Consider the following 5,772-nt stretch of genomic DNA (forward strand, 5'->3'; position numbering starts at 1 on the left):
GGATTATGAAAAAGTCTTGTTTCCTAACCAAGACTGAAATGTATAATATCGAACCTTAGGTTCACATCCCAGCTCTGCCTCTGACTAGTTGTGCGACATAATGTAAATTGATTAATTTCTCTGTTCCTCAGTTTCCTGAGGTACCTATCCCATAATATTATGAGAAATGAGTTTAATATATATAACACACTTAGGTCAGTGCTTGGCACCCGTCATAATAAATGTTAGCAATTATTATTGTTGTGATTCTATTAAGGAAATCCCATTATTCTCCATTAAAATGTTCTGCTTACATGACTTTCATAAGCATAAAATGAGATCTGTGTGCGTATACATTTTGTAAACTGCAAAGAACTATCCAAAGGCAAATTAGCTCTATTGTGTATACTTCAATTTTCTTCTCAGCCAAAGAGCTTTTATTGAGTCCAAAGCATAGTAACTTTAAGTTACAGATCTCCTAATTCATGCTTTTTGTCGAAGGAAATAAAAATGTTTGCTATTTTACTCACATGTACAAACTAAGTAAAGAAAAATGCAACTGGGTTTAAGGAAAAATGGTCAACTCTCCTCTTTCTACCTCTACTGTAGGACAAAGGAAGCATTTATGCTTTATCTTCTCAGATGGCAGATTGACAGGAGCCACTTTCCATGGACAGAAGGAGTCTTGCATGTTGTGTGACATTTGTGAGTGCTATACTGGTCTCCCGGAGGAAGCAAAGCTGTCACGTGCATCAGTCTGTGGTCTCTATAAACTAGTTTCAATCTTAACAAGCTTTTAATGAGCAGGAAGTGGAGAACTCTTTCTCATATCAAATTCAAGAACTTCCACATTTTTGTAGAAGAGAGAAACTCATGTTGCAGAATGGATATGGATATGGATAATATATGGCCAAATTAAGCCCTCTATAAACCCCATGCACAATGATTTCAGAGAAGTCTGAGGCACTTGAGTGAGTCTCATTTTGTCACTTATCCTATTGTCAATGAGGAATGATGCCACAGTTGCCCAACCCTTCTTTACTTACTTTAACGTAGCTAGTGTTTATCTTTCCAGAATTCTTTCTTATTGAAGCAGACTCTTACTGAACCACTCTTATTGAACCCAGACTCTTGCTGAATATAGCCTTCCAAACACTCATTATTAATCAATGATGAGCCCTATTTCCATTCCTAATATAGGCTATTCAGAGTTGAAATGCATATTATATATATATTTTGACTCAACTACTTGTGTCATGCCTGCAAATTTTTAATTAGCCAGTTTTATGGGAGCATAAATGCAAAGTAAACAATAGCTACCTAGAAAGAAACTTGAAAGCTTATTCTTCAGAATATAGGGTTTGCAAGCAGAAACAGTCTAATGATCACCCATATTAGTCCTCGACTAATTTGCTTTGAATGCCTGAAGTGGTTTCTGTTGACTATTTGGTCTTAATGAATATACTCAGGCAGAGCTTTTACTACTATAAACCATTTCTTGGAAATATGGAATGTATTGTTATCAGTAAGCATAATTAATAACATACTTTACATATGTCATCCCTTTAGTACTACCTGGACCAAACTCTATGCATTAAATTATTCAGGGTATAATTAAGGAAACTGCAGCACAGAGATAATAAGATAATGGTTGAATCTGTTACTTGTGGTACTCTTTCTATGTGAGCACACTCCACTTTATCCATAATTGAAGGTTTGGTCTAAGTTAAGAAATTTGTGTGAAATAAATGCTCCTTACCAGATACCTTCTTTTACACATGAGGAACAAAACTTCTTTAAAAAAAAAAAAAGACCCAAAACAATAGCTGAAGACAAAATCTAACAGTTTTTTGTCTAAACTCTTCTTGCTAAGAATACCTTAAAATGCCAACACTATTTTCTTTGCTTAGAAGCATTTTAGAGCAACTCATAACTTAAAGTAACTATTCAAGCTGGAATTCCATTGCTGACTTTGTCAAAATTTTCATTAGTCAGTTTTATAGGAGTGTAAATGCAAAGCAAATTATGCCAAAAAGCATTAGTAATTTCAATCTATAGCACAAACCTGAAAATTTCTTTCCCCAATAGATCATTATTTTTATACATCTAAAGGTAGAACTTAATAGTCAAAAGAGCTGCTAAAGCTGAAATATTGTGCACAACTCTTTTCAACTGAGCAAAATAGAATAAGTTATCAATATGGAATTATCAATTTTCTCTAACAAGTAAAAATCTAAATCTACTTAACTGACTAGTTCATCCACATATTCTCAGTGAAAATACTGATCAGTATTTGATGAAATGTGAGAAACAATTGAGATCATATTCCCAACATTTATATCTATATAAGCATAAGGGAGGTAAGAAACTTTAGAGGTATTCCAATTTTTAAATAAGGACTTTCATTAGGTTTCTTAGAGAAAAAAATATACTCCATGTTATTCTGTATGTAACACCCTTATCATAACAATTCTCAAATATTTAACAGCTATCAATAACCAGTTAAAGTTATATCATCAGCCTTTTCTGTGTTCTTGATATGTTATCAATAATGAAACTTTGAGAAATTTCCATCTGGTATTTCTGATCTTTCAGAGGATTCTCAACAATAAACTTGAAAAAAGCTCAGAAGTGCCCCCTTACTACACAAAAGCTCCATGGAAAAGACAGTAGTGGAATAAAATTTCCATCTTAAAATTTTCTTAAACAGAATCTTGTTTTACCATGGAAAGATTTTGAAAACCATGATGATCCTTCCTAGCCAGGAATTTTGTTGCTGTTGTTTTGGAGGGGTACTATTTTTTTTAACTTTATGGAGGCATAATTTATTTATTTATTTATTTATTTATTTATTTATTTTATTAATGGAAAGAAAAAAAAGAAATTAACACAACATTTAGAAATCATACCGTTCTACATATGCACTCAGTAATTCTTAACATCATCACATAGATGCATGATCATTGTTTCTTAGTACATTTGCATCGGTTTAGAGGAACTAGCAACACAACAGAAAAAGATATAAAATGTTAATATAAAGAAAAGAAATAAAAGTAGTAATAATAGTAAAAAACAACAACAACAAACAAACCAACAAGCAAACAAAAACAAAAAAAAAACCCTATAGCTCAGATGCAGCTTCATTCAGTGTTTTAACATGATTACTTTACAGTTAGGTATTATTGTGCTGTCCATTTTTGAGTTTTTGTATCTAGTCCTGTTGCACAGTCTGTATCCCTTCAGCTTCAATTACCCATTGTCTTACCCTGTTTCTAACTCCTGCTGAACTCTGTTACCAATGACATATTTCAAGTTTATTCTCGAATGTCCGTTCACATCAGTGGGACCATACAGTATTTGTCCTTTAGTTTTTGGCTGGATTCACTCAGCATAATATTCTCTAGGTCCATCCATGTTATTACATGCTTCATAAGTTTATCTTGTCTTAAAGCTGCATAATATTCCATCGTATGTATATACCACAGTTTGTTTAGCCACTCTTCTGTTGATGGAGATTTTGGCTGTTTCCATCTCTTTGCAATTGTAAATAACGCTGCTATAAACATTGGTGTGCAAATGTCCGTTTGTGTCTTTGCCCTTAAGTCCTTTGAGTAGATACCTAGCAATGGTATTGCTGGGTCGTATGGCAATTCTATATTCATGGAGGCATAATTTTGATATACAATAAGTTGTACATATATACAATGAACAGATTGATGAGTTTTGACATACATGTACACCAGTGAAATCATCACCACAATCAAGAGAATGAAATATCCATCATGGGAGATAATAATGTAAAATTTGATGATTATTATATTTTCGGGGGCATCTGGCACATAGTATGCTATATTTTTTGTCTTTTGAGTGAACCTATTCTCTCTAACTTATTATTACCATGGAACATGTTTGAAACATTAGCATACTAGTAGAACAAAGCAATGAGAAGAATTTAGGCTTTTAATTTTGACATTTTTGAGGAGTGTATGAATAGGTCTGAAGTTGGCTTTTGAATATACAATTGGACAACTATGAAACCCTCAGTGCACATATGGTAGCTTTGAGTCCCACATAGCTTCACTCCATACCTCACCTTCTCTAGAGAAAAAGCAGTGTAGGACTGAACCTCATTTTTTTTTTAAACCACATCATTCCATAGACAATTTAGGAACCAATACAGCATAAGGCTTGTTTGCAAAGATAGGTCTAAATATGGGGAAAGTACTTCACAAGGTAACTGATTCTCTTTCCTCCTTCGGGTTATTTGTCCAATCTTCCATCTTAGAGTTGAAAAAAGAAAAAAAGAAGCTTCTTGGAATGCCCAACTTTTCAAATAAAATAAACTCTGCAAAAACAGCTTATAATTTGTACTGCTTTGACTCAGGATTTTTGGAAGGAAACATAGCTTTTCCTCTTGCCTATTTACATCCTATTGCCCTCGGCTGGTAGAGATGAAGTCCAGTGGGCGGTTTTTCCGAGACTCTCCTGATATGTCTTTTCTGTACTTCGCTATTTTCAGCCTGGTTTTGGAAACAGCAGTTTAAGCGCGTAGAATCGGGGTTACAGATTCCCTTGTTTCCATCTGTGACCAACGCCCGTCTCTAACCCCTCACCCGGCAGACCCACGCCTCAACGGGCGTGGGCACCATCTGAACTGTGGCCCTAAGATCTCCTGCTTCCCTTCTTTGCCTCCAGCCCCAGGACACCAGACAGGGCTTAACTTTGTTGGTTGAGAGTGTGGCTTGCCTAGTCAGTCATGCTTCAGCTGGGGGCTGCTTCTACCTGCTGATCCTCTTATTTTACCCCTCCCCAAATTAGGGGAAGATTCAAATGGACCCGGCACATCCCCCAATGGGGACCTGCCCTTAGCAGGCCTGGGGCTGACATGTGCCGAGGAGGACTCAGAATAAGCAGGCGATTTTCACCTGCGTAATAACAGGCTTGGGAGTAGCGAAATAGCAGCAGCAGCAGCAGCAGCAGCAGCAGCAGCGACTGGAGTAGGAGGAAGAGCGCAGGCAGCCGCCGCGGCGGGGCCGGGAGAAGGAGGAGGAGGGGGAAGGAGGAGGAGCTCAAGCGGGAAGAGCGCAGGCGGTGGATCCGCGCGAGTTGCAGCAGCGGCGGCCGCAGGGCTGAGACACCGCAGGCTCCCCAAGTCCGGCGTCCCGGCGCCGGCAGCAGCAGGGAGGGCCGAGCCGCCCAGCCACCGCATCTCGTCCCCGCCAAGTGCCTCGCCGCGCCCGGGGGACAGCCAGCCATGGCCGCGCCGCCGGATCCGCAAGACGAGCTGCTGCCGCTGGCCGGCCCCGGGTCCCAGTGGTTTGGGGACCGGAGGGAGGGGGAAGACAAAGCGGTGACGCTGAAAGTGGCCCAGCCGGCTCCGGAGCCCGTGGAGCCCGGCCGGGGGTTGGGCGCCGGGGCCGGGGAAGCGGCACCGTGGGCAGCGGGCTCCCGCCCCGCCTGGCCGCCGCCCGTTGCCGTGGAAACTGCATCCATAGGTAAGGCACCGGGAACCCGGGTCCCCCAGCCCGTTCCCTTTCTCCGCTGCTTTCTTCATCTCCCTCGAGGTCTTTACCCTAAGCACCAGCCCCACCCCGCACCCCCGCTTCGCCACGGTAAATATTAGCGGACGGCAGAAAACAATTCTAATTTTTCCCAAAGGGTCAGAGGAAAGCCGAAATAACATCGATCCTTTCATTTTATTATCATGATTACTTAGGCTTTTACGACTGTCCTTACAGACAAACCGTAGGATCCTGACTCCTGAAGCCCGGGTTACAAGTTTCTCTCCCCTAT

The sequence above is a fragment of the Tamandua tetradactyla genome, chromosome 12, assembly GCF_023851605.1.
Source record: "Tamandua tetradactyla isolate mTamTet1 chromosome 12, mTamTet1.pri, whole genome shotgun sequence".
Taxonomy (NCBI): Eukaryota; Metazoa; Chordata; class Mammalia; order Pilosa; family Myrmecophagidae; genus Tamandua; species Tamandua tetradactyla.